The following is a 27,228-nucleotide window of genomic DNA, read 5'->3' as shown; positions in this document are numbered from 1 at the left end:
CTGAAACTGCATTTAAAATGAATCCATCCACAAACAAACGTGGCATCGCACGGTTGCTGGGAACACAGCATTTGGTGATTACACGGGAAGCAGCTATAAGCTGTTTGCGCAAATGTTGGGTCCACAAGTGGAAGGCGAAGCTTGTGGGAGACATACTTGTGGGAGACATGCTCGTCTTGAGGGAGAGACACACTTCTTTAAGCAGTTTGCTAAAAAAAACTCCTGAGAACCTGGCAGAAACTGTAACTCGTTCAATTTTCAGATAGCATGAATTACTTTTTTATACCGACACATCATAAACTTTCTTACCTTAAAGAATCTTGTTTTAAGAATTAGTTTTCTGATGATATTCCTGCAAAACTTCTGAAATTACTGATAACAGTTTTTACAAAGTTCTGATGTGCTTGATTTCTACTAAGACCCAAATAGAGACGCCAGGTGGCATTTTGAAACCACGACTAAAAATACAGATGGGGGAAATGAGCAATAACAACCGTTTCAAATAATGAGAAGCATTTAAAAAAAACAAAAAAAAACATTTTTACGGGAGAGTAAAAAGGTACTCAAATAAACAATTTTCTTAATACTAAAATTGAAAAGCGCATCGATTTTAACAGGAGTTCGGAGTGTAAATTGCTTACGGTGGCAAAAGTGGCCTTCATTGTGGGGGTATGTAATACACTAAAGGTAATAATAATTCATCAAATCTGGACGTAATTTGATAAACAAGAAGTCTTTCAAATAAAATTTAATCAATTTGAGTTTCGGCTCATTTAGGCTCTCTTTTGTACCATTTTCGAAACAGGTGTTAACGACTTTATTAATAAATCGGTCGAATCAGGACATTAAAGGATCGAAAGATTGTTTGAATAAACAGAAGTAATTGAAAATATGGGCGAAAATGCCGTCCCAGGCTTATAATCTTCTCCCAGGGATCAAGTCCTTACACAAAATAACGGCAATAGATTATTATAAGAAAAAGTTCAAACCGGTTATAGGTATCTTTGCAAGTTAATGGAGTGAACCGTGCAAAATTTGAGCGTGTGTCGATAAAAGGGCGATTTGGAAATAGAGTTTAACATTAAAAATTTTTTTTAGTAAAATGTGTGTGGAGAAAGATGACAAAAATTTATCAGTGGATTATAGCAAAAGCCAAGCAAGATGCTTTTTGTTGGGTGAAAAAAATGAAAAAAAAAGTATAAGAACTGTGGTATTTTAAAATTATTTCTCGTGAACTTCTAAAACTAGTTCTCGTGAGAGAGAAAATTTTTAAAATTGCTCAAGAGAATTTTTTTCAAACATTTCGATAATGATTAGCAGAAAGTCTCACAGAATTTTTTTTTATGAGCTAACTATTACCACAAATTTGCTTTGAGTCCCATCAAACTTTAAAAATTGGCACGTTCATGAATATTCATCAGAAATAAAAAATTTTCTACCCGTTGTTTTAAATTACTCGGAAAAAAAATCTACATACGATTTACTTTTACTTTTTGGACATTCAAATATGCAAGTTATCCAATTCGAAATGAACTAGTCAATAGTTTGAGTGCATTTTGTTAATTAGGGACAGGCAATAGATTAAAAAGGGAGTGGTCTATTTGCATGGATCAGTATTTGGTCTGGAGTCTAAAACAAATTAGTTTAAATTATTTAAGAGAAATATTTTATGCGTTTTTACTTTAATTTCAAAATTTCTACAGATATTAGCTTTATGTCTTTTCAAAAATATTTGGACCCGCTCAAACGACACTTCAAAAAATGAGGAACTTCCAGGATCAAAATACTGAAATCTTAGCAAATTCTCATTTGACACCATGCTTTGTACTATTTTGAGATATGCATTTGCGTAAAGGCCGAATCTAAAAATTGTTTAAAGGCGCCTGTATTTAATAATTTTGAGGGGGAAGCGCGCGCCGAAAACAAGCAATGTTTTGGTAAAAATTTTCCAAAACGCGCCTTTTTTTTCAAAATTTTGCCTGGGGCGCAAAAAATTTTGGTCAAAAAAGGGCCTTTTTCAAACTTTGGGAAAGCTCAGAAAATCAATTTGGTCGACCGAAAAAAAACCAAAAAAATTTTTGAAAGTCCGCCCCCAAATCGAAAAAAATCCTAGAACCGCCCCTGTTTTGAACACTACAACGACATTCACAAACAAAAAAGACTCTCTGATTTCCGTATTCTCGGAAAGAAAGATGCTTTTTAACCAGTTTTTGCCTTTTATTAAGCGAGATTGGAGTAAGGGAGGAGTTGTGAGGAGATATAAGGTGTTTGGGGATGTAGCATGGGATCATTAGTTCATAAAAAAGTGTCAAATTCAACCACAAAAATAATTAGGAAGACGAAAAACAAATTTAGGTGTTCGCTCAGATCGGTGCAAAAGACTGCAGTTAAGTCTGAAAGTTTATTCAAATTCAATAAGAGAGCAGACATCTTTCAAATGAAGGAAATGATTCTATTTTTGGGAAAAAAGCTGATTTGACTTGACTATTAATGAACTTGTATGCAAAAAGTACAAACTCTGAAAGTTGCAGTCGAAATTAAGTTAACTGTCAGAGCTCTAATGGTTCCCGTTGTAAAATGTTGACAACTAAATTAGGAAAACTAGGTAAAAGTCTGATTTAGAGGTCAGTTTGGGCTTTTTGAGCAATTGAACAAAAAACAGAAAGCTGTCAACAAATGTGAAGAACTGTTTGGCTTAATGCTCTTTTCTTGACTAGATCTGATCCCTTTTCTACTTAACTGGGGCTTGAGGTGTTGATTAAGTGCGATTAAACTTAATCACTATGTTTGTAATTTGAAAGAACTTTTTATTAGCAGCTAATGTAATAACTGTTCAACATTCCAGATCCAAGCAACAGCCAAAGTGGCATATTAGTTTCATGATTGGAAACTAATATGCCACTTTTGGAAAACCAAAAACCATCTCTTACCTGCCTACTTAAAAATCCAATACAAAATTACCATATCGACACAAATATGAGAACCAGAAAGTTATACTTCTTAGAAAGATATAACGGACAATTTATAGAAAATTCATTTTCTAAACGATCAGTAACGACATGGAATATATTTATAGATGACGAAATTAACTTATGGGATATATTAAAATACAAACGAGCGAAGATCAAACTTACAATGACTTTCGAATATTATTTAAGGAAGACTCATCAGTGGCAACCTATGGTAAATTATTTTGGAAAAACTTCAAGTTCATTTAGGGAAAAACACTAACTCCATTTGTCATATGTTATGATCTACAACATGTTTAAATTATACCTTGTTAGTAATGTAAACTTATTTTCACTTTATTTTCACTAATATCTGACATACACTTGCATTTTAATACTATTTTCAATTTGCAAAGTAAGTGTTTTTTTTCTTTAACACCAAAATTCGTTTCCTAGTTTTGTTTGATAATTTTAGATACTTTAATGTAAACAAAATAACAAGGATAGCAGGTTACTGTGCAAATAGCACAAAATGTTCCAACCATAGTCTTAATAAATTACAAAAAATTAAAAACTATTTTATTTTCGAATTAATTTCGTTCTTTCTGCGTGGTGTGAAAAACGAATCTAAACAGAGAACTAGAATTTAGTAAAATTTGACAGTCAAAGTAAAAAAAAACAGATTAGGCACCATTTTCTGAGAAATTATGACCACAGAAATTTTGTTTTGCAGATATATTTTGAAATCTATTTCAATATTTTTCGCAGAAAATCTGTAATTTTGATTTTTTTTGCGCAAAAAACTCTACATGGCTCCAAATGGCGCAAGAACTCAAAAAGTTTCATTCGATTATAAGGACGTTTTTACGGCCTTCAATTAAGCATAAATAAACTATTGTAAGTTAATCGCTCAGTTTACTCGCTCCAAATTAGACGGAAAATCAAAATTTTCAAATCGGTTTTTTTCAACACTGAGAAAATTTTTTGGAAGATTTAGAAATTGTTCAAATCAAATCTCAATATGATATTCGATTCAATATGATATATCACTGAACGCACTGCGATGATATTTGTGTTGCTGATTTTGCGAGGAAAACAAGAAAAAGATAAGAGAAAAAAAACTTAAACTCACCCGACTACAAATGTCCTCCCCATTTTCAATGGTTGGAACAATGAGCTTCAAAAAATTGGGTAAGAGGACAGTCTGAGCCAATTGAACTGTTTATTGATCATAGGGTAAATTAGCATACGGTAAGTTAGCATAAGGTAGGTAGGAATATAGAGAAGTTTGGAATTGGTAGAATTGCATAAGGTAGATTGGAATCGGGTAGATTGTCAAGGAACCAAAAACTGGAACAGACTAAAAAATTCAAAAAGAGCAATCCATTAATTTTTGAGCAATATTTGCATATAAATTTGAATTTTTATAGGTGACCATGAGACAGGCTTTTCTTTCTGAAAAATTAACAATTGCATGCAAAAATTGTCTGAAACAGGTCGTTTGCTTTTTTGTATTAGTGTTGTCTATTCCAACTAGTGACTTTAACTCTAACAAAAAAAGCAAACAAGTTGTTGCTAATTAACTTTTGACAAAGTAATTGGAGAACGTTTTATACTTAGTAGCAAAAAGTTCGGACAGACAATTAATTAAAGTGAGCAATTAGTTCTTTTCGACGCTTTTTTGCATGCAAAATCTGAAGACGAACAGCCTTGAATTTTATGTCAGACCAAATTCTAAATGCGAGATTGTCGATTATCCGATGATTTTGACAGCCAAATATTTAAATACTGCGACGAACATTCAGGTTTTATTATAAAACAGTTAGCAAATTTATTTCAAAAAACTTGAAATCTAGAGTTATTTTCAACAACAAAAAAAAACAGATTAGGACGACCCAAAAAAACGGAAGTGAAGTTGATCAAATCATTCAAAATTTAGAAACTAATCGCAAAAAAAACATAAGCTTTCGTGAACAAAAATTGTCCTGTTTCAAGGTTTACTATTCGACGCTTCGGATGCAATTGCCCACCGTAGTTATAGGTTTTGAGCGAAACTCTGCTTTATGAACTTTCAGCGTTATTTTTAATTCAGTTTTATAGAGAGTTGCAAAAAGTTCGGACAGACAGAATTAATTAAAAAGAGCAACTGTCTAGACATCAACTGAAATTAAAACTGAAATAAACATAAAATCGAAAGTTCATAAAGCAGAGTTACGGGATCTACTTAACAATCCCCACTTTCAAGAAAGGGGAGGAGATTGTTAATTAGATTACTGGCAGCGAACTTTCGACCAATCAGAATGCAGCAAAGTTCGAATTTACATATTGCTCTAGTGCAAATTTACTGTTTTTTTTACAGGGGTGGATTTTATTTAGTAAATACAATAGGGTGGGTGGGTGAGATTGTTAAGTAGATCCGAGTTTCGCTCAAAATCTATAACCATGGCGGGCAATTGCATCCGAAGCGTCGAGCTGTTTTATAGTAAAATCTGGATGTTCATCGCAGTATTTAAAAATTAGGCTAGCATAATCATCGGATAATCAACGATCTCGCAATTTGAATTTGGTCTGACAAAAAATTAAGGTTGTTCGGCTTCAGTTTTTGCATGCAAAAAAGCGTTGAAAAGCACTGATTGCTCATTTTAATTAATTCTGTCTGTCCGAACTTTTTGCTACTAATTATAATTTCCGTTGACGTCCAGACAGCTGCTGGATTTAATTAAATCTGTCTGTCCAAACTTTTTGCTACTCTCTATAAATGTTCGAATAAATTTTGACCTTGAAACAGTAAAATGGCGCTGACACTGCATTTCGATTAAATCTAAAAATGAAGGTCAGAAGTATTTCAGAAGTTCAACACGTTGTCCGATAAATTTGTGAAAAGCTATGGAGTGTTGCAAAAAATTCGGAGAGACAAAACTAATTAGTCAGAGCAATCGTAACATTTTGACATTTTTTTTGCATGCAATGGCGATTTCACACAACCTTGAGATGCAATTCAATTTTGGACTTAAAAGTTAAGTTTTGCGTGCAAAATTTTTTCAAAGTAAGTCAATCGCTCTTTTTCATTAATTTTAAAAGGCTGAATTATTTGCGACTTATTATACCGTCATAATTCAACGTTATAATTCAACGTCGATGGCATGAAAAACTTTTCACCAACATTTCACGACTTTCACGAACAACGTTTAACATTTTTAACATATGAAAACACTGCGTATCATACATACATATTTTTAATGAGAAAAATAACTAAACAGGGGACAAAAATACACGCAAATTTAGGTTTTTAATCTCTAAAAAGCCTTACTTAAGGACCATTTTGGGCAATATTCACTGTGAACTTGCATTAAATTTTACATCGACCGACAGAAAAAGATCTGAGCAACTTTCTATGAAAGGCTCAATGTTTGATTTGAACGAATTACTAGCTTGTTCTGTGTCTAAAAATGCTATTTTTATCATCCGAACTACGTTTTGCATCGTAGTGAACGAATAAGTGGCTATTTTAGATCCGGAAAAAACTGGCGAGTGCTTAAATTGAAACTTTCAAAATTGAAACTTTCATGGAGGATAGTTCAGATCACTTCCTGTCGATCGATGTAAAAGTTTTGTGAAAATTGAAAGTAAATATTGCTCGAAATGGTCCTTAAAGTTGGTTTTTTTTTAGAAAGTAAAAACCTAAAATTGCACTTCATTTTGTCCCATTAGTGTTCTATGCAATGTTATACTTTGTTTTGGAATGTTATGATAATAATTTGCTGTCAACCAAGAATCACAAACACCGGTAAGAATAAGTTGAAATTTGTCTCGGCTGATAATCGTTCACAGAATGTTTTTTGAACAAATAGCCTTAAGTATATTACTCATAATAAATTTGTATATAACGGACCCGGGTTGACCTCCATACACCGAAAATGGTTATCATAGAATTCCATACATCAAGTCTATGGAAAAATGCTTGTCATACAATTTTCATACAATTTCTAAAAATGGTTGAAAACTGGTATAAACTTATTTCTGTGGATGTTTGATTCTTATAAAACAGTCTGGTGATAAAAAACTGAGGTCCTCGTTTTTTTGAAAAAAATGCTTATCATACAATTCCCATATATGGGAATTGTATGACTGGCATTTTTTTGATGGCGACACAAAAAAATTTTCAAGTAATTTTGAAAATTTGGCCCAAAATTTTTTTGTATTTTTTTTCAATCGCAAATCGAATTTCGTACGCAAACAAACATTTTTCGAAATTTTTTTTTGCATGCAAAATTTAATATTTTGTGTGCATAACGTAGTCCTGGATACGATAAAATTGGCTTTTATTTTCTGTTCACTTAAATTTTTTTTTCAAAAACGCTGAAAATTCCTATTTCTTTTGTATGGGGTGTAAATGTAAGCTTTGATCAATGTCTGATAACTTGAAAATTCAAAAATTTGAAATAATCATCATTAAAAAATTTTGCCAAAAAATAAAAGTTCGTTACTTTTGTTATATCAATTGTGAAAATCATCCCAATTTAGGTCGTTTATGTATTGTAAATGCAAGACCGTCCAACCTTTGGTGTTTAAAGTAACCAAGGTCTTTGTCACTTGTGTTCGGTTGCAAACACAACCAAAAACTTTTCAGAAACCAAATTTTGAAAGAAAAAATCAAAATTTTTGGTTTATGGAAAAACACCTATCATACAATATTCATTTATGGAAAAATCTTTATCATAGAGATTTCATACAATGTTCTGTACGTATGGCATTGTATGGAATTGTATGACAAGAAGTTTTTCATAAATGGAAATTGTATGATTAGAAATTTTGGTCAACCCGGGGAAGTTACATCCAATACTTTGGTGTTTCATTATTATTCGTGAAATAATTGTGAATCAGTGAGGTTATACTATTATAAACTAACAATAGTAGCAAAAACTAAATGACCAGAGGTTAAATTATTGATAATTTTGCCAACTGTTTGAGAACAGCCCGCCCTGCTAGGCTGTAGATTGAACTAAAAATCAAACCCTCGATATCTAATGCTTTTCAAAACCGTTTTTTTTTTTAAATCTTCTATTTTTCCTGCTTGTAAGATTTACTTCCGCCTTTTCATTATCTCATTTCTTTCACAAACTCTGCAACGGTAATCTTTGAAAACCACGCTTCTGTTGTTTACTTAGAAAGTACAGTTGATCACAATTTGTTTGTTAATTGGTTTGCTTTCTCGTCAATAGTCTATCAAATTATGTTAAAGATTTAATACTGATAGTAAACTGTCTGGAAAGCCAACAATTTTGCAAATTTAATCTTCTTGATCTTACAGAAATCGATTCCTCTCAATTAAAGTTTATGGTCAAAATCCTTAACTGTGTATTTTGGGCAGCGGTGATTCTTTGGATAATCCATTTTGGTTTAAAATATACTAAAATAATATTTAATTTTATGATTTCATTTTATGATGTTTTCATTAAAATTGGTTGCCAGTCTACATATGATGTCGAAGTTATACATAATGGCAGAATCAAAGGGTTGAGGTTAGACTTTTAGATATAAAATGAGATTCCAACTGAAGGCTGAGAAAAAAGCGCGTATAGATTGAAAAATTGAATAAAAATTACGTGATAAACTGAGCATCAGCAATAATTTAGGTACATTGGTTCACCTCGTCGATTTTTCATTAGTTTTGTTAAGCAAAAACATTTCAGAGAAAAGTTTCAAACTGCCAGTAAAAAGTTCTCGACTATTTTGTCTAATTTTTCGCAAGTCGTATCTAACTTATTTGTTGCCGCTATGTCACCGCACGTTTTTCCGTTTCAGTCTTAAACGAGCATCTAGCTTATCTAGAGTATCGGAAAAAGCAGAAATATTTTGAAAGATTTTAACCAAACAATCAACTGCAGTCAATAATGACAACAACAGAAAGTATTTGAAATGTGAGAAAAATGTTAGACGAAACTTGAATTTTCATATGGTTTTCCAAAGTATTCAAGAAAAAGGTTTTCTCAACTCCAGATCTGTCTCCAATTTTGCAAACATTAGGAAATTTTGAGCTCAAAAATTGTCTTTAAAGCTTCAGCTGCATAAAAATTGTTGAAAATTGGAAATACTTGTTATATTTACTTCAAAAAAAGTAGGGTGAGGGGGGAGGGGGGGGGGGGGGGTGACTAAAGCAGTGACTAGAAAAGAGAACTAAGGTCCAATCACACTGGCTTTTCCCCAAAAATTTTGAAAAGAAAAACTTTTGGCGAGGAAATGAAAGTGCTGACTTTTACTTCAGTAGCTAGCTATTTATTGACAGCAAAACATTTTTTAGGATTGGCCGTCGTTTAAATTGATTTCATATCAATTACATTTCCTTAAAGAAGGAGTTCTCGTCAGAGAAGAAATGTTTATCGAAAAACCGTAAACGACATTCTGCACTGCGACTGAAATGACCATGAAATCCAACTAATGAACAAGAAATTTCAGTCGCCATGTTTTTGGTATCAAACTTCTTTAGATTTTGTAATTCTTTAACGGAAAATTGACGCCCACAATTTGAACCAATATTACAAAATTTTAAATTTTAGTCCCATATTAGAAAATGGAATTTGGCCTTACGGGAGTACCGGAAATTTGAACTGCATGTCAAAAGTTTTCAGATGTGTGGCTATTTTTTTCATACCTTTAAGAGTATCATAAGCGTAAGAATATAGACTGGAGTAAGTTTGTCGACGGATGGTAACAAGATAAGTGCTGTTATTTGTGTTGTGTTGCTGTTGTTGCCTGATGCTGAAATGTTTAACTCTCCTTCTGTGCCATTAGACTAATTCAGTCGAGTATTTTACTCCAACTTATATCGCATTATAATAGTGACACTGACTCGTATGTGTGATTTCTTTTCTACCAAACTCCTCCCAAATCCGCTGCTTCCATAGACCAGGTCTGTAAGTAGCTGACACTGGCTTATTGCTAGCCAACCCCAGGAAATCCGGCAATCTCTCCTGTCGCAAAAACTGGCCGCTGGATTAGGATTCGAAATGTTTCTTCTCACTTTCTCTATTTTTGATAGTGACAGTAGAATAAAAAATGCCAAAGTCACAAAGAGTTGAATAATTAAACCTTACTTTAGTATTTTGTGACGTAACCAGGTACCTCATGTGATGAAAATAGTTCAATCAGCCGATAGTATAACTAACCGATGTGACGCAATAGTTACATAAGAACCACTGAATGACACCCAAATCGATTTCTATTTTGTTATAGGAAACGTTTTTAAGCTTCCGCTTCTTTTCAACAAGGGGAGTAAATCAATAAATATTCGTCTTTTATTTTACGAATAAAGCCTCCGATTGATGTGTCCCTGATTGACGTTTTCATTTGTTAAGTCTCGTAGGAATAAAATTTGATACCTCAAACAATAATCATAAAAAACCCTATCCATCTAAGAAGTTGCATTGAAATTCACTTCAAGCGTCGTAAGCTAAAATAAATCTCTTCAAATGCCTATATTTGAAAAATAGCATAATCGTGTTTGAAAAGCAAAAATTCAACGAATTTGAAAAATCCTTTGAAAAAGCGCATCAAAATAACAATGAGAGATTGGCATAATAAAGGTTTCAGAGAGGGGAGTTACCGTTGTTTGATTCCAAGTTCCCCCTTTTTCTCAGGGTAATTGATCGGAAAATTTTTCAAATTAATTCAATAAACAGAATGAAGAAAAACTAAGAAAAACATCAAAGGCCTGCAGCTGAAAAAAATTTATTTTTCAGTTTTTACTTAAATTGCTATTTCACACAAACAGTGCATCAAGGCAAGATTGAACTAAACCCCTTCTGCATAGAATGGTCACTTTTGGTTGTATTTTATGACATTATTTATTGGGCACCTAGAAGATCACCGAAGGCACCATCCTTTCGGCCAGATTAATTTTGCGAAAGTGTGTGGCCAAAAGTGTGTGGCCAAAAGTTCCGTGTTTAGGCTTTTTTAGCGAGAGTTTTGACAAATAATTGTAATGAGACAACTCGCAAAAAAGACAACTTGCAAAAAGACAACTCGCAAAAAAGAGAACTCACAATAAAAGACAAATCGCAAAAAAGACCACTCGCAATAAAAGACAAATCGCAAAAAGGACCACTCGCAAAAAAGACAACTCGCATTAAAAGACAACTCGCATTAAAAGACTACTCGCAATATACTCACCGCTGCAGTCGCGCCAAATAAAAGTGCACATGGCACTTGTAGTAAGTTCTCAGGGTTGGTTGGCCGACAATGAATGCCCTGAAAGAGAGCTTATTGGTTGCATGGCCAACAGGTTAAATTCTTGAGAGTGAATGGATTATTGAACCCTACACCCCCACCACTCACCTCTGCGTGAGCTTTTTGTAAAAATTCCCATAAAACATCCTAATTTTTTTTGCTTTGTCATCATATATTCTTCATTGTTCGCCGGAGCCAGTTCACCAAATTACTTTGACAATTCATTAACCTCAAAAAAGTCGCCAACATGTGCAAAGTATTTGAGATTCAGCCTTTCTCCTCTACAAAACACAAAAGTCCTGTTTTAACAGCATGAGAAAGTTCTGTTCAGCCTAACCATCAAGAATTTCGGGGTTCAAGACGCACCCATAATTTTGGTATTTGCTTGCGAGTAATTTTTCCAAAAGTTGCGTACATTTCTTTCTATCAGTGAATCATCTGTGAATCATCTATCAGTGAATCACCAGTGAAGTATCTGGGTTGTTGGATTGTAAGGTTGTGAATCAATTTCCCTCATGGATAAAATGGCCTAAAACCGTGACGTTATCTTTTTTATTTTTGAAGTCTAATTATGATTTTAAAAAAATCGGCAAATATCTGTTTCTAATGCTTGCACTCCTTTTTCGCCATCTTTAGAAAGAACAATAATTTTTGGGATATTATGGGAAATGTGAGATGGACTTGAAACATAGAGTGATGAATAATTGAGTTTCCTCGCCATCTTCAATTCATCAATTCATCTACCCAATCATAGCAAGATAGAAGCCGAATCATCAAACAGTACACTGCTATATAAAAAGGTCTCTGACTGATAAACTGCTCTTTAGTGCCCTCTCAGTTTGGAAGCAGACTCCATTTTTTCCTCTTTCTTTTCAATTCTGCCACGAAAACCGGTTCAAAAGAACTCCTTCAATAATTAATGAATAGTCCCCACTATAATTATTCTATTTTTCTATTTTTCTGATGTATCCAAAAGTCTCGATCTCTTTCTTTCACTATATTGTATGTTTTCAATCCATTCAAATTATCTAATTACAACAGGACCAAATTGACCGTATCGTATGAATAATTCATGTGGTAGTTTGTCAAATCATGTAAATATGACGTCAAGGGTACCGTGATATTTTTCAACAAAATCCAGGTCTTTTTTTTGTCTTAATTTCAACGAAATTTTCCTTCCTAGTGATAAAAAATGAAATGAGGAAATAATCAAATGAATTAAATGACATTAGTTTTTGGCGGCTGAGGAAGTTGTTTGATTGCAACACTTGCGTTAATGGTTGACTCAATTTAATATCTTTCGCACTGTCAGCTAAGATTCATGAAAAGCCTGTTCGCTACCTGTGAAGAGAAGGGTTTATGAAAAATTCATAAAACTGCTACCATAAAGGCTAAACCCTGAATGTTTCGCCACAGCATTCAAAAGTGCCTGAAGCAGTTCTTGAAAAAATGATAAGACTTCAAACGAGAGAGCCAGGGTGGGAAATTGATAATCGCATATCCGATATATTGCGATAAAATATATTGAAATAACTATCGACAAGCTTATAGGTATCGCGATAATCTATCGACTGGAAACTCGATATTTAATGATATTGTTTTTTTGGCATTGTTTGTTGGCAGATTGTTGGGATTGGGGTACCATCAAACCAAATAAATTACGTATTTGTTTGGTATTCATTTAGTCCATGGCTAACATTTTCTAAATTGTGTTTTTTTAGATAAAAAGTATGCCGGAAGAAGTAAGCCGGAAGAACAATGAAATTCACTACGAGGCCAAACTGTGCACTGAATAGGCGTTTAATTTTGTGTCTGTATGTTTCTGAATTCCAGAATCAAGTCTTTAAACATGTTAAAATGGTGAGAAGGGAGTCAAATTTTTGCCAATTCTTCGGAATAAATCCACTCCTCACAATAAATCCACTCCTCGCAAGTTAAAATGATATAATTTGAGTCTAGAAATAAATCATTTGGATCAATTAGCTGAGCAAAATTTAACCAAGATTGCTTAGGTGCCAGGTCAAAATTCGCGAAGTACAAAATATGTGCAAACATAAAACCCACACGCGCTCCAAAATGGATAAATTGGCGCCATAATTTCACAAAATTCTAGAAAAATTTGACTAAATGTGACCGCATTGATTTTCAACTCAGAGCAGTACATCTGGCAAACGACCAATTTTTTTTTCAAAATATTCAAAATGGAGTTTTGTAAGGAGAAACAATCACACCGAGCACACAAAAATGCAAAAAAAAGTATGCTTTATTTATTTCGCAATTTTTTGGCACAAACATTCCTGTATGATCAAAAAACGATTGACCTATGAGGTGCAACGATGAGCGAAATCACCATTCCGAGGCCAAATTGAAGCATAGAAAACCACCGATTTTTTTCGTCCGTGTGTGTGTGTATGTAAGACCCAGAGGCTGGCCATTAAAGAGGGTGTAGCGATAAGCGTATATAACTATTAGCGAGCCATAAACGCATAAAATGAACCCTAGTCGATCAAGGGAGTTTAACTTGCAAGATTTTGCAAGATAACCTCCTTTAAAGATAACCTTTTTTTGCAAGATCTTCACAAATACAATTTTTTTTGGGCAAAAATAGTTTTTAAAAAAACCAACAGCGTTCGTGGAAGAAGGAAGCAATTTTAGCTACGCATACATACACACAGCCCAATAGGCGGTTGCCCCCAGAAAATTTCAATTTTTTAACTTTCATTGTGATAGGCGGCTATCTTCAAGTTTTGATCGACAACTTATACCTAAATCTCTCAAAATAGGAAAAACACAATTTAAATCAAATGAGAACATAAATTTACAGAAATAAATCACAAGATTAAAAACACAAGATGAAACTTAAGTTTTTTTAACTCAGTTTTTTCTCACAATAACGTCAATCGAGATGAGTTGATGGATTCTCCAGAAAATCTTCAGTAGACTTATTTGAGAAGAAGTCGTTTGTGATAACAGCTTCACCTTCCTAGAACACAGCCAATCGAAAATTACAAAAGAGTAATGAACGCAAGTAAACAAAAAACACTGACTTTCTTGAAAAAATCTCAACTTTCAAAAATCAAAGAAAAAAATAGATGCCCTCTAAGCTCCTTGAACATCTAGAACGATTTATGATTAGAGCTTTTTTGATAATAATAACACAATTTTTTTTTCGTTTGTGAAAATTTGAATCACTGCAAAACAGAGCATATATGATTCATTGAGAGCATACTCTACACAATTTTTAACGATTCAAACTAAAAATTTTGAAAAAAAAAATTAATTTTTTTTTCAGATCAACTCGAAAAAGTTTTGGGTTCTCGTCCTAGAATCAATTTGTTTTGATCTTACACCTAATTTCTGTTATTTGTTTTTGTTTTTTAGACAGAATTTTTGAGATGGTTATCTTGCAAGAACTTTGCAAGATTCTTGCAAGATAGCCTTCCTCTTCCAAGATTCTTGCAAGATAACCCTCTTTTGCAAGAACTTTGCAAGATAACCTCCCTTGATCGGCTAGGAAACATTCCTTTAGACGAAAACCCATTTAATCTAAGCTTTCGAAAAAATATAAAAACCATTTTTTATATTAAAGAAACACAGATTTTACTTTCAACTAACTAAAATTTCGGTTCAGCGCACGCAATTCAAAATATCTCAATTGAACAAACAAATCTTGACGCAGTGAACGAGTCAACTGCATTCTTTCACATGGGAATGCTAATTGACTCACTTGGTAATAACTCGGACGGCACAAATTGGCAAAATTTAAAACACCATAAGTTTACCAAAATTTAAAATTTAGAAGAATCATCTTTTGAATATGAGCTCAGGACAGCAATATTTTCCGAACGTTTTAGAAAAAACTTTGTCGAAAGAGGCTAGTTATAAACTTAAAAATCTTCTGGAGAAAAACAAAAGACCACTCCGAGCACAAACTTTCCATCAATCTCCTCAAAACTGAAATGTCAAGACTGCTCGCATCAATGCGAAGCCCTAATCCTCTGGCTTTTGTTAAAACTTTATAATATTTGGAGTAGCATTCCCTTTTAGAAAATTGGGGACATTTACAAAAAACGAAGAAAAAAAAATACATTGAAACATTTTTGAAAATTAATCTAAGCAATTGCTATCATAGAAATGCAATCCCGAATACAAAAATATAGAAAACATTCTTAGTGAGGGTATTCTATGGTTCTACGGTAGGTCACTTAGGGAATGGGGAAAGATGGTACGGTTGAATATGAGCTCAGGAACAGCATTTTTTTCCGAATGATTAAAAACACTTTGTCAAAAAAGGCTAATTATAAATTTAAAAATCGTCTGAAGAAAAACAAAAGACCACCCCGAGCACAAACTTTTCGTCAATCTCTTCAAGACTGCTCGCATCAGTGCGAAGCCCTAATCCTCTGGCTTTTGTTAAAACTTTATAATATATGGAGTATTGTTCGCTTTTAGATAAATGGTGACATTTAAAAAACTTAAGAAAAAAATGCTTTCTTTTGCTTTAAAAGATGTTTTAAAAGTTTTCCACCTTGCTATTAAAAATACAAAGTTTAAAATTAAACTTTAAATAGACCAAAAAATTTTGAATAGACCAAAAAAGAACAATTTCTAGACGATTTAAATCTTCGATTACGCGTTATTAGCTCAAAGTTTATCGCGCGTATATTGCCCTTGATTAGCCAAACTGGTAAATTTCAAACTACCACAATTTCTCTAAAATGGATACAGGTATCTATCTAATTTTGAGCAACGGACACCCCGTGCTAGATTAAAGTCAAAAAAAAATTTCTGGAGACTATAATTCGGATAAATAACTGATCATTTAGAAGAAAATATAGATGTTGAAAGATCAAATTATGATGAGACGCTTAAATAGTGCATCCTCAGGTCTTAATATTTAAAAAATAAAAAAAGATCGAGAATCTAAAAAGTTGCAAAGGATATATGATAAAAAAAATTTGAATTCTTCATACCACACACGTTGTAAAGTCAAGAAAATAAGTTCGCGCAGAGCAACGTATTAACAAAACTGAACAGAACTGCTCGTATCAAGGCGAAGCCTTGATTGTCCGGACTGCCTTTTAAGATCTATGGAGTAGTGTTTGCTTTAAAGAATGAATATCAAATTATTGTTCCGACTTTCGATACGAAAGTAACGGAATATTTGTGCTCGGGGTGGGTTTTTTTTCTTTAGACAAATTTCGACTTCTTAACTAGCCATTTTTGACATTGTTGTCCTGAGCCCAAATTTGAAAATATATTTCATCTGTGATCTTTTTTGCTAAAATTATGGGGGTTGAAAGATTGCCATTTTGGCCAATTTGGGACAATTAACGCGCGATATATTTCGCGCTATTAACGCGCAAGCGGTGAATTAATCCGTCTTAAAAATCGTTCCAAATTGGTTAAAAGAAGCTTATTTACCATAAGTGATTTGTTACAAGGAGCAAAATCTATTTTTTTGTACTTTATATGGCGTGTGTGGGGATGATTTTCATAAAAATTTTCAAATTTTAGAGAAAAATTGTTTTTCAATTTGTTTTATTACATTTAACTTTTTCCTGTTATTACTGCTCCATAAAACTTAAAAGGCAGTCGGAACATTCAGAGCTTCGCCCTGATACGAGCAGTCTTTTGATTTCGAACACCATTCCCTCAAAATAAATACAAAGTGGTAATCATCCAGAAAGATATTAAAGAGACCAAATTACATGCTACAATTCAACTTGGAACAGTTTCTTAGACCGTTTAATTTTCTGCGAAATAAATCGCATCGCGCGTTAATTGTCCCAAATTGACAATGTTGGCAATGTTTAAATCGTTTTACGAAAAATTTAGTTGAAAATTCGAGCTCAGCTTAACAATTTTTTTAGATGCATTTTTAAAAAAATTATCAAAAAATGTACTTAAAAACGAATTTTATATGGAGAAAAAAAACGAATTTTAAATGGTGGATTTAATTGCCACCTTCGACTATATATCTCAAAATATGTATCGCGCATTAATTGTCTCAAATTGACTAAGCTGGCAAGTTTCAAACACTTATAATGAAAAATATTTGCAGTTAAAATATCCTTTTATTTCCTATCAAAATAATTTTTTTTTGTAGCAAGCGCAAGCTTGCAACATGTTTTTTTGTTCATTAAGAAAATACTTCCAAATTTATAATGAAACCGTTTACTGCCTCCTGATACTTGAAAGGCGGATGAATGTGACGCATTTGTAAGAAGATGTGACCAGTTTGGGCCCTGCAGGAAGCGCCGAGATTCCTTTATTTAAGGTCTATCATTTAATGTGGCTGAAGGTCAATTTATACGCCGATCCAATAAAAATGTCCTGAATGTTAACTTGGAAAGGGAGAAATCAGGTGCATTCTGGCCATCACCCATATGATAATAAACTCGTCAACATGGGTAGTTGTATTTAAGCTCGCTTCAGGATGGATGGAAATGAAACCTCGCCCTCAGAAATATACAGCTGGAGCACGAACGTTTTAGGGTCACTACCCACTGAGATAAGCTGAAGTCTTTGTCTTTAATGGAACACATAAAACTTCTTATTGGCGCGTCTTCAGGTTTGAACAGTTGAAAAGAAAGTAAGTAAAAAAGGTTATTCGAAGTTTATTTAGAAATAGATTCGATGAGTTTTTTTTTCAAAAAAGGCAAAACCTTTTCTAAAACTAAAAAAAATTGATCAGCCAAAAACAAATCAAACCTTAGATTTTGATAATACGGTTTTTATTTGGTTTGGTTTGGTTTTTTGTTGATTTTGTGCTATGACTTATCATCTCGATTTTAACATGTTTTTATCACACTCACAACTCTTGCTTCAAGGTTAGCTTTTAGCTTCTAAATTGTTGCGCATTTTTGAACCTTTTTCTCTTAAAACAATCTGCATTGGTCGAATTAACTCTCTGTTACTGTGCAACTTTTTTATTCGGTGCACTCTAACTAAAGTGATAAAATGTTGGATTGATTGGCTTTGCGTACACTGCATTCGTTTCAAAGATCTGACTTTTTAAATTTAAGAATCTGACTTTTCCATTTAGGTTCACTGGAAAAAAATTCTCATTAGTGTTAACATATCCAAGCTTTCCTAGCTGTATGTGTTATTTGTTAATTTGTGACATTAAAATTTGAAAGGTGTGTTTTAGTTGCCTCGATGTTAAGCAATAAGCAAGAATGATGTATCTTTCCGTACTTCATGTGCAAAATATCTGCGTGTCCTGACAACTCACATTTTTTATTTTTTGTGTTTTGACTTTCGAACAACATGAGGAATATTTGCGATTGGGGTCAGGAGCGGATCCAGTATTTTTTCGAGGGGCGCCGATTTTCAAACAATTTTCTAAAATTTTGTCAATCTTCTCTGGTAGACCAAATTGATTTTCCAAAAGCTTCCAAATCATTGTCAAGATCCCATTTTGCGAATTTTGGACAAAACAGGCCAACAATTTTTCCAGTAGAACCGTAAGACAGTGCCTTCAAGCCGAGTCAAACGCAAAGAATGCCACAGCTCCTGGAACTAAATTTGTTCCCCAATGAACTTTGAATCAAAGTCTTGCGAGAATCCAGCAAAGTTAACCTTAACAACGTAGAATTCCTTTGAGCACGTAGAAGTTTTACTGATGGTTTAACATTTAAGCTATGTTCGCTCGAATCTCAAATTCTGAAAAAAAACCTAGAAAAGTAAACATTAACTCTGATCAAAGAATATTTTAACACCTTTTTAATCGCTCATAAGATCAATCTCTTAAAGCTTAAAACTCAAAGGAAGCTCTCAAAAGTTATTGTCCTTGAGAAAAATTGCTCTTTTTAGAGGTCAGACTAAATCATGCGTGAACCAAAACTATTAAAAAGTGTCAAATGGTACTTTAGTCCCTCAGGTTTTTTAAGTAAAAAGTCCAGGGTATGGGGAATTTGAACTCGGGTGACTGGTATGAGACACTATTTTATTGACCGCGCGGCCACCAGTTCTTATTTACTTTCTCACTTTCGTTATAAATATAACTGTCTTACTTTCCTCTTATATTCTTACTTTCGGGCTACTTAAGCGCGAAAATCCTCCGTTCCGAAATACGGAACAACTGGGGCGAGCTTATCGATCAGTCGGGTAAATTTGTAAGTACCAGTCTTAATGCGCATACGTCTTTACCGTAGCTTAACTTAATTATGCGACCCAGAGGGTAATAAGCACGCGGGCTATCGGTTTCATTCACCCATATGAGATCACCCTAATTGAGAACATTGTCAGAACGAGTATTCCACTTCCTACGCTAGTTAAGTAAAGTAAGCTATAGAGCCTGCTATATGGTCAGGTTTATGGTCGTACCTTTTCTTAGGACTGAATTTTTCTTACGATCAAAGTATTCCCCAGAAGAGAAAGTGAAAGTGAGAGAGAGAGAGAGAGAGCGAAGTAAACTTTCCGACGTACTGCTCAAGCAAAGATGATAGTGTTTTAACGCTTCTAAATCACGCAAATTGTTTCATACCGGAGTTATCGGCCTTGTATTCAAGGCCTGCTCAACTAAGCAGAGTGTTGTTTCTAACATTTCTTCTTTACCCAAGAGCCGCCAAGTTGGTGCGGTGCACAGGAAATACTTTAAAGCGCAAAGATGACTGGAGCCATGTGGTTCCAGTTCTTGATGCAGGCAAGTAGTTCCGTTTCTGCGTCAACAAACTTTTTTTTCGGTTATCCAGTTTGAAAGCGCTGGCAATAAAACGTTCGATGCCCGCCCCCTGTGAGCTGGTATCTAGTAGTGGCATAACCTTGAGATGTACAGCCGGTCGTTAAATTGATCACAAAGCGCATGTAGTCCAGCCCTGCTTGGAAGTTCTCAAAGTGGAGGTAACGAGCCAACAACCAAATAAATGTTTGCTGGATTTCAAGCAAATTGAGATGTTTATTACCAAACTTAGTATCAAACTTGGTATAGTATCAAGAACGAGGAGTACGTGACAATCTTGCTGTTGCTGTTAATGGTTTTGCCAGAGAAAATTAATTTCAATTTGAAAAGAAATGAGTGGATTTATTCAAAATGCAGAACTTTCCTTTCCACATTTCTGGTTCCACAAAAATGTGCATTTTACGGCAGCAGCCTTAAATTGTAGGCAGTGGTTCCATATTTCTTGCAGGAACTTTTTCCAAGTCAAGACCATGATCACGAATTTTGGTTGACGCAGAATCGAAGACGAAGGTAGAAGATGTCTCCAAAAAATTGACGACATTGCATGAGGGACCCCTTAATCTGTTTTTATTTATTTTTTTTAGATTGGTTTGAACGGTCATCTTCTAGTGTTAAGATTGCTCGGCCCAATTGGAAGAAATCCCCTGCGTACTGGTATCAGCTGTATTATCACCGCTCAGACAAGATTCCACTCGTCAATGGTGGCAGAACGATTTTGCCGACGCAGTTTCCGACAAAGAAAGGCAACTTATCATTAGATTTTAGCCACTGCAGCACGGTGGTGCCATCTGTCCACAATGAAAATTTCTTTTCACTGTAATTACGAGTGCCTGAAATATTTCGTTTTTCAATTGTGTGGAAAGAAGACCAGTATGAAGCCTTAACTTGGGTATGGTTAGTAATGCTTTCTTTGGCGCACAACAAGTTTCACCGAAGTCAAAAAAGATTTGATATTTTTCCAATATTGTGGATTGCCCTCGCAAAACGCAACCGTGTAGAAAACAAACTAAGAAGTATCACCGAGCATGTCAAGTCCAATACGATCCACACTTCTGCAAAATTACAGCGGTAATTGTCAGTTGACCTAACTAGGGGAGAGCGGAGTGCCACTCGAGGAAATTTTCCTTTTTTTTATTAGGTGAATCATTACCCAATTTTCAGCCAATTTTTTTTTAGAAATGTCTCTAAAAACGAGCCATTACGGTGTACAGGGCTACTACCCAAAAAGGTCATATAAAGAAGATGCATAAACCTAAACGGTTAGTTGAGTTAAAACCTTATCAGGAGGGCAAGTAACACCTCAGCGAACAACGAATCTGTTGTCTCCCACTACATGAGACTATTTAGCATCTAATACATGCGACGATTGTTCATGACAATTTTTAAGGGGGAAATTGTTACCGTGACCTTAGAATTTTTGTTGCGACAGTTAGGGTTTTAATATTCCTAACGAAATTACTAAAAAGAAAATTTTACTCAAAAGTTAAGCACTCAAAAGTTATACAAAATTTAAGAAATTCGACCAAATTGCAACTAACTATGAGTGGCTGCTCAATGAGTTTGAAAAAATCTATAAATTTGTCAGTATAAAGCTCTTCGGTAACCACGGATACTGTTCCAGGGTATGCAGACATCTTTTCATTTGCTTTTGTTGACAAAACAAATTTTACGAAAGTCGTTGAAACAAGGGCGCCGAAAAAATGACGAGTGTACTGATGGACTACCAGTGTTTGATGTGTGATCCTCCCGTCAGAATAAACAAAGCGAGGTTTGATCTTGGTTGAGGACTTCTACCTGGAGAAACTTACCCTCTAAATCCGCGGAGATGTTGTACTTGTGCTGTCGGAAGCGCACTGCTATAAAAATCAAGCTGCGGAGAAGGTCTGGACACACCGATAGGAATTGTTGTAAGGATGTACCCAGAAATTTAGGAGCCCCGCTAATGACTCGAGGCACAATACTCGGCTTATATGGAATAGTAACTGAGTGGTGCTGAAATTAGCACTCGCGATCGGTTTGCGCACGTGGATCACATGGAAAGACGTTTTTTTGATAACTACCCCTATTGTATCTGCGTATCTTTTGCGCAGCTCTGGGTCATTGACACTCACTCCAAAATTTTGATTGAGTGGGCGATGAAAAAAAACAAAGGTAGATTGATGTTGTTATCAGCCCAAAACATAGGCAAAATGTATCTTTGATCATCGTAGAATGTTTTAACTTGAGGATGGAAACGCCTTTTTAAAATTCTTATATAATTCAAACCGTATTAGAACTTTATCTGCTAAGTTAAAGAAGAATCTTCAACAACACTCTTGGGCACGAAGATTTGAACCCGGCGGACGGCCTTAATAGACCACTAATTGAGATTATATATTCTGCAACTCTATTAAAATCATACATATATTTCGAATATCTTCCAATAAAAATCTCCGTATTTGAGAATAAAGGAGCGTTTTTCCTTTCAGACGAGAGGTTGAGTTTGACTCGCTGAGTTTCAATGACAATTATGGCAAATGGTTGTCTCACCAACTAATTTTAAGCTGTTACCGAGAGTTGCAGATGCCCATGAATTTATGGATGCTACGTCTCAAAAACCAACGTCTTAAAATTGGCGCCGTTTGAAGATACCAACTGTTGCAATTGGCAACAAAACTTTTGGTAGTTCTTTGTCCTTTGCCTCTCGTAAAGCGGAATGAGTGGAAACTTGTTTAAAAGCTTTCGGCTCATTGGGTTGTTTCGGTGGAAAAATTCCATCAACACTTGGAAAAGGACGTTCTGAGTGTTTTCACAGTCCTGTTGTGCTTTTTTTGCCTTCGCGGAATTACGGAAGCTTTGTTTCACACTGAGGCATGAAAACCAAAACTGTTGCTCAATTAAAAAACTGCAATCAATCCTGAGTCGGCGGAAGAGAAACAAATGACACTCTCTGAAGTATTCAACTTGAGGTTAGACGAATTCGCTAACTTATCCAAATGAGCTCAAATAATAGTATGAGGCTGGGCAAATTTTCTCTGCCAGGTGGAAATTGCATCGTTGTACAAAACTCAATTATAACTGTATTCGGCAATATCTGCTTTGATTTTTAGACTTCAAGCGTTTTTAGAATAGTTCAATCTTTTTATCACTAAGAAGTGCGGAATCATTGGTTGTGGTAAAATTTCCAAACCATTCGAGCCAGTTCAGAGCACTGCCGTCAAATTGAAGTAATTTCAATTTTGGGAGATGATCTTTGTAGTTACTTTTCAATAAACCCGTGAGTTCAGGAGCCGAAAGTGGTTCTCTATCGAATGTTCATACAACGAGCCAACATCAGGTTGTTAGAAAACTCTTGGTAAGCAGGATTTGTACTTTGAAGATCTGCTTGAGGAGTGTAGTATTCGGTACCAGCACTGGTATACCGCATGATCTCAAAAGTTGGACCAATCGGAGTGGCTATAGAAAACTCAATTGCATAGGCGTGTTGATGCAGTGACATGACAGGTGTTGACGAGATCCGATCACATGCCGAATTGCTCAAATTGACCCTAGCAGTTATGCTTTTAGCAGCGCAGTTTGGTGCACAGAAAACTTGCTGTTTTTGCGACTTGCGGATATGTGAATGCGCTGTTGGTGCTATCGGCTTATCATGCGATACTTGCAGAACAAAAATTGCAACAGTTTTTGGAACGGTGTAGAGTAATGAAAAAAATTCATCAGACCCTGCACGTTTGTGTTACTAACAGTTGATCGAAAGTTCGCGTTCGAGAAGAAACAAGCTCGAGGACAAATGGAAGATGGTTGATAATTAATATTTGTATGAGGTGCAAGACAAGGAGGAAAATTAATAGATGCATCTTTGGTATGTGAAGGCAGTTTCTAATTGGGGTAAGTTTGTCGGGAGGCTATATGATTACGATTCTGCAAACGAGGATCAATAGATGATTGATTCTCAGCAGTGGATACCGGACCAGTATTTCCATGAAACTCACAAATTGACAGCGAGCCTGTGGTGGGAATTTTTTTTTAATCATTGCTTACTGTGTTTTCTGTAGCGCGACTGAGTCAGCAGAAATTTGATGTTTGATAAAAGCGACCCAGGAGCTAGTACGATCCTCTTCCTTTTTATCATCATTGAGTACTAAGTTCGGTACATAGTTCATCTTCTATTTGCATGTTTCTCCAACTCAATTTTTTAGCCTTCCTTCATAATCCTTGGCTAATACCACTAATTGTTTTATTCTCTTTGCAATTACTTTAACTTCAAAGCTACGCTAGTTTGCCTGATAAAATTTTATTGCAAAAAACTATTCAAAGCAAGATCTTACTATAAGTTTTAGATTCTAATAAGACCGCATACCGACTGGAATGTGAGGTCGAATTGTGCATTCTTTTGATATTAGGTTTTAACGAGTTTTTGATAGCTGCCTTGGACTTTTCTGACCCAATACCACCAATTTGAAGCAAAGATTTTGACATTCTCATTTGCTTCTGAGTATTTTGACCTTCCCGTTTGCTTCTGCCACTACCGTCCCATTTGCTTCTGTGTTTTTTGTAACTTTGGTTTAAAAATTTCAGCCTCCTCTCGAATCTTACCATTGGTCTCTTTTAAATTGTGGAGCCAAAGATTTAGTTTGGGTTTGTTTTTGTCTGGGATGTTTCAGGCAAATTTAATGATTTCCGTACTCATTTTAACAGCCTGTTTTATTAAATTCAGATTTTTTACTAGCTGTCTTGATTTTTTTGTCTATCGGCTTTGACTTTCAAAGTATTCTACTACAAAAACACAAAATTTGTTTAAAGAAAAAGATCTGTTCAAACCCTGTACTGGAATAACTACTTAACTTTTTCCGTATATTTTCTTCCATGCTTTCATTGGTTACCTTTTACTCATTGATGCTTTATATCTTACCAATAGAATATTTAAATGGTAATTTATGTACGACGTAAAAAATATCAATGAATAAGACAGTCAAAATTCAAACGTTTAGGAGCTTTTTTTTCAAAGTTAAATAACAAGTGAATTCTTTGAGCTCATGGAAGCCAAAAAATTGCCTAGCAGCTTGAGAGTTGACTCTAGATACGAAACGCAGACTTTGAGATGAAAAAGGAGACAACTTCTAACTTAGCTAGATTAGAGACAATGAAACTACAAGCAATCAATGAAATGAGCGTTATAAGTTCCTTATGCACTGAAGAACTTTTAACCCCGTAGTCTTTATTAAACTACAAGGAGTCATATCAGTGGAAAGTTAGTTTGCTGGGATATTTACTTGAATATTTAAAATTTCTATCTTAAGGCTGTTTTGTACGGTTTTACGGTTTTTAAGGGGTAAACGTATCCGCTTCTTACTGTTTTGAGGGTTGTTTGGCTAGCACTGCAACCACTTAACAAGAGTAGGTCTTTAAGCTTCTCGTTTTTCTGAATGAGAAACTGGCCCTCTGCCTTTCGATTAGACCTGAAGTCCTTCTAGATATCAAGTAGGGGATTCCAGTTTCAATTAGTTACTTCTCTTTAATCTCTGTACCGCTCTGTTGGCAGTAAGCGATTGCACACATGTTCTTCTTGTACCGTCAACACAAATTCGTAAGCTTCTCAAAACTTGGTCTACGGTTATTGTTACTACTATGCTTCCGTATGGAATTATTAATGGCATCATGCCAAATGACAAGGTTGGATCTTGACGATAGCAAAAAATGCAGATAGAACTGAGTAGCCTTCTGCGAGTCTATAGTGCTGAAGTTCAGCAAGTCTGTTAACGCGCTTTTGGATCGGTGCGGTTGTATGCGAAGAGCGTGATGTTATGAACACCATACAGGCACCATCTTCAGATTTCTAATCCTTGTGGTTAGGATTTAAGTAGTTCGATTGAATTCCAACAACAAATGCGGAAAAACCTGAGGCTGAAAAACCTGAAGCTTAATCTGCCCAATATTGCGCTACCACACCATGCAGTTTTGCGTTTGATATAAAAAAATCCAAACCCTGATTATGATTACCAGTATTTAGTCCAACCAAGGTAATCCAAAAACATCTGATCAAGTTTGTAGCCTCAAGTTATAAAGTTTTTTTTTTTTCTTCAAATTGTTTTGAGATCGGGCAATCACAGGGAGTGTGGCTAACTGAAAAGATCTCTACTCTTCTGCCTTTTCGTCTGTCGGCTCACATGCTCATCGGCCACGCAACAAATTTCGGCTAATTCCAATCTCGCCCCATATTTTCGTAATGAAGGCTTTCTAGCAGCTCGACCAATTTAACACTAGTTCAATAGTATCCCTGCTCACTCGCTGAATCTTGGCCAACTAGACGGCCAATTAGACACTTAAGGCCAATTAGACACTTTTCGGCCAGCTAGATACTTTAGGCCAAACGCCCATTTTCTGCCGACTGGATTCTTTCGGCCCACTTGACGCTTTCGGACAAACGCCAACTTTTGGCCAATTAGACGGCGAACTAGACACTTTCGGCCAAACACCCATTTTCGGCCAATTAGACGGCCAGATATACACATTAAGCGAACTAGACATTTTCGGCTAACTAGACTCTTTTGGCCAAACGCGCAGTTTCGGTCAACTCGATACTTTCGGCCAAATGGCCATTTTTGCTCGACAAGACGGCCAACTAGACACTTTCGGCCAACTGCACACTTGCTGCCAAACGCCCTCTTTCGGCAAACTAGACATTTTCGGCCAACTAGACACCTCGACGAGCCAGACGTTTTTATTAGAAAACTTGCACTTCTGACGTCCAGATTTGCTCTTCTGACAATTTGAAAAGTGTACTTCTGACTATTTCGCCCATTTGCACACTCTGTAATGACTTTCGTTACTCGGAAATTTTGGTACGCGACAATCAGACAACTGATAGAAGCACTCGTTCTCCATTGTGGGGCTCCATATTATGCTCGCTGCAACCTCAAAAAAGCCTAATAAACAATTCAATCCAAACAGTTGATTTAACAGTAAACTTTTCTCGGCAAATACTCAGTTCAAAATAGAACGCTGGTATTGGTCCAAACTAATCTAATCTAAATATTTTGAAAAATTTTTTAAAACGATGTCTTGCATTCGATTTTGATTGTTAAAGATCGATTATATTTGAGTTTCATCGTCAGTTTCTATTAAAATTTGATGAAGTGTAATGAGTTTAAAATGGTTTAGTTTGCTACTAATTTAAAAAGCATTGAAACCATTGCAAAGTAATTATCATCGACTTTTTATTTCATTTTTATGAGAATCATAAAAAACTTAAAATAGTTGATTTTTTAACTCTACTTTTTCACAGTGAGCGAATATGTCAAAGTCAACGCACACAAATTAGTTTGCACATGTTTATCTAAATTTATTCACCTGCTGTCCAGTTTCAACAAATTTTTGCGCAAGTTAAAT

General features: G+C 35.0%; 2 protein-coding genes across 3 annotated transcripts in view; one reads left to right on the top strand and one right to left on the bottom strand.

Annotated features, from left to right (window-relative positions):
• Positions 1 to 9,990, bottom strand: part of LOC134854542 (histamine H3 receptor-like) — a 95,325-nt gene extending 85,335 nt beyond the window's left edge. The window contains exon 1 of one of the 2 annotated variants that reach the window (XM_063870839.1): positions 9,601 to 9,990. The gene's annotated coding sequence lies outside the window, so the exon portion shown is untranslated. Of the gene's footprint in view, positions 1 to 641; positions 736 to 9,600 lie in introns of those variants that run through there. The other variant, XM_063870840.1, reaches the window with a different exon arrangement.
• LOC134854912 (leucine-rich repeat-containing protein 71-like) overlaps positions 1 to 27,228 on the top strand; it is a 251,335-nt gene that overhangs the window by 167,973 nt on the left and 56,134 nt on the right. The window lies entirely within an intron of this gene.

Source organism: Symsagittifera roscoffensis, chromosome 9 (assembly GCF_963678635.1).
Source record: "Symsagittifera roscoffensis chromosome 9, txSymRosc1.1, whole genome shotgun sequence".
NCBI lineage: Eukaryota > Metazoa > Xenacoelomorpha > Acoela > Convolutidae > Symsagittifera > Symsagittifera roscoffensis.
This window is presented reverse-complemented; position numbering and strand designations above follow the sequence as displayed.